General features: G+C 47.0%; 1 protein-coding gene across 4 annotated transcripts in view; it reads right to left on the bottom strand.

Moving 5' to 3' along the window:
* The window catches only part of RAD52 (RAD52 homolog (S. cerevisiae)), a 79696-nt gene that overhangs the window by 20643 nt on the left and 56165 nt on the right, over positions 1 to 2888 (bottom strand). The window lies entirely within an intron of this gene.

Raw genomic sequence — 2888 nt, 5'->3', positions numbered from 1 at the left:
CAGGGCTGGAGTTGGAAGAGTCCCACCAGTTCACAGCTGCCTTAGCCTGGGAGTGACACGTACCACTTCTGGTCAACGTACACTGAAGAGAGCTTGTTATGTACATAGCTCCAGCTGAATCACAAAGGGCGTTGGAAAACACAACAAAGTGTGTGAATACTTTGGTGAACACTGCCACGATACATTTCCCCCACTCCAACAAGAGCCCCAGGGAGGCGGGAGATTCTTTCTGTTCTTGGCATCACCAGTGACGAGCCCAGCCCCCGGCTCTTAGAAGGGTCAGCAAGCGTTTGGTGAGCAACAGCTGCGGACTAATTGGATGAATGAATGAAAGAAATATGAAATGCACGATATACAAAGTATACTTTAAAAATCTTTACAAACTAATGTTATTACAAGGCAAGAGTTACACCTCTCATTTAAAAAGCAACCTGTCCTACTTTTCTAAACAATATTTTAAAAGATCTAACATTCACTGAAGTAAAGGACAATCTTGTCTCTGCTATAAGGTAAACACGAAATCTTTTTTTTGCCCCCCCCCCGTTTTTTTTGTTCTTCTCCTTTAAAAAAGACGCATACTGTTCTGCCTTTCTAAACCTGTCCACAGCCATTTTCCCGTTATAAAATGAAAATGCCTTTATTGTAGAAAGCGTTAAACACACATGGAGAGTATGGGAGGATGTAAAGTCAGCTGGGTCCCACCGCTACGATACAGCTGTTGTCTTTTTGTATGTGTGACTGTGTTTGTATACGTGTGCACGTATGCGCGTATTTGTTAAACAAAGGTGGAATCCAAATGCAGCAGGCGTATCTCACGCAGCACCTGTATCTTCTTGGCTCTGCCTGTCCCTGAGGCCCTTGGCCACTTTTTCACCCCGGGGGTCACTGGGCTGACAAAACTCGCCTGGGCTCTCACCAACTGCACCACCTTCACTTCCCGCTCGCACTGTCTGCCTCTCCCTCCCACCTGGGGCTTGCCTCTTGCCTCTGAGGTGCGACCCACCTGATGCCCACACACGCGCAACCTAGAAGCTTGGAGGAGTTAACGTACCATGGGGCAAACCTTTTTCCAATGAGACGCAGGAGCTGAGGGGTACGTCCTGCTCCTTCCTTGCCTTGGATGCTGTCCTGGAACGCGCTACTTTACCCGTCCTCCCGGGAGGCAGCTTTAGGAGATCAAGCAGCCAACTGTACTTACACCAAGGGGTGGCCAACTTGGAAGCACACCCTTGAACTTCCTTCTTAACCTTAAGACTTCACCTTCCTTCTCCCCTCACTCCCATTCCCTCACCTCTGCTTCCGAAATTGCACTTCCTAAAAAAATAATAGCACATAAGATTTTGCCTCAAGCTCTAGGTTCTGGGGTACCAGGTATAGCAGACACGACAGCTGCCCTGCCAGTCACCCCATCAGCTCTCACCACAGTAGCGCACCCTGGCCTGACTTCCAAGCGCCAGCATCTGCTCTCTCTCCCTGAGAGCCTTCTTTGCTACCCAGAGCCTATTTTGCACCTGTTCGTGGCAAGCCGCAAGTGCCAGAGAACTAGTGTCCCCTGGGAGCAGCCTTCACAGAGTGGCTGACAGGAGCTGGCATCTAAACACTTCAGATTTCTTACCCTTTCTTTGGGGTACCACCGAGCCATGAGCTCTACACTGGCTCCAAAGTTCCCCAGGGGAGGTGGGTTTGGCTGCCTAACCCTGGTGACTGCCCGTCCTCTCCTGCTGTGCTTGCCCTCTCCTCCCCCAGCTGTCCTGCGCTCATCTCCAAATAAACTACTTGCTCTTGGGGGTACGCGGGGCGGGGCGGGGGGGGAATTCCCATACAACGGAGAGATCCGGCAGATACCACCTTAATCAAGTAATCAAACTGATGTCACCAGGATAGCCACATTGTGTGCTTCCTCATGGACGCTTGAGAAGGTCACAGCACCACTAGGGGAGTGTTCCCAGCTATCCAATCCTGAGGAAATAAACAATTCCAAATCTGCAAGGCAACTGGCCTGGACTCTTCAAAAATGTCAACATCTCAAAAAATACAGAATGGCTTGTGAACTCTTCTATATTAAAGGAGACCAAAGAGACATGACAACTAAATACACTGTGTAGTCCCTGATGAAATTTCAGATCGGGGGAAAAACGCTATAAAGCTCTGGTCCCCAATCCTGAGCCATAGCCCCCCGCCGCGCCCAACCGTGGAAAAATTGTCTTCCGTGAAACCAGTCCCCGCTGCCAAAAAGGTTGGGGACTGCCGCTGTGAAGGACGTTGTTAAGACACGGGAGAACCTGATGGAGGACTGGATATAAGATGAGAGCATTGTATCTTGTTAAACTTACTAAGTGCAGTGAGTGTATCATGGTTATGAGAATGACCTCAGTACTAGATGTGTGAAGAGGTATTGGAGTGAAGGACCATATTTTCTGCAGCTCACTTTCAATTCATTCAACTAATAAAGAGTGTGTGTGTGTGTGTGTGTATGTGTGTGTGTGTGTGTGTGTGTGTGCGTGCGTGCGTGCGCACATGCAGGTAAAGAGAAGAGAAACAGATAAAACAAAAGTAACAAACTTATGAATCTAGGCAAAGGATATGCAGGCATTCATGGTATAATTTTTCTGAAGGCTTCAAATCTTTCAAAATAAAGTTTTAGGAAAGACTTCCTAGATAGCCAAGGTTTTGGCAGCTACATAAATCAAACATCCTAACACATCCTCTGAAAACTATACAAACCAAAAAGAGGAACAAAGAAAACCACAAATATTCCATATCTTCAACATAATTAGAAGACTGAAAATACTACAAGCTTCAAATTACCTATAAGTACAAAAACAAACATCACTTTCTGGTGGAGATATTTCTCAAACTCTCGTCCCAACTCTTTTTTTTTTTTTTTT

Source organism: Propithecus coquereli, unplaced genomic scaffold (genome assembly GCF_000956105.1).
Source record: "Propithecus coquereli isolate 6110/MARCELLA unplaced genomic scaffold, Pcoq_1.0 Scaffold269, whole genome shotgun sequence".
In the NCBI taxonomy this organism is placed as follows: domain Eukaryota; kingdom Metazoa; phylum Chordata; class Mammalia; order Primates; family Indriidae; genus Propithecus; species Propithecus coquereli.
This window is presented reverse-complemented; position numbering and strand designations above follow the sequence as displayed.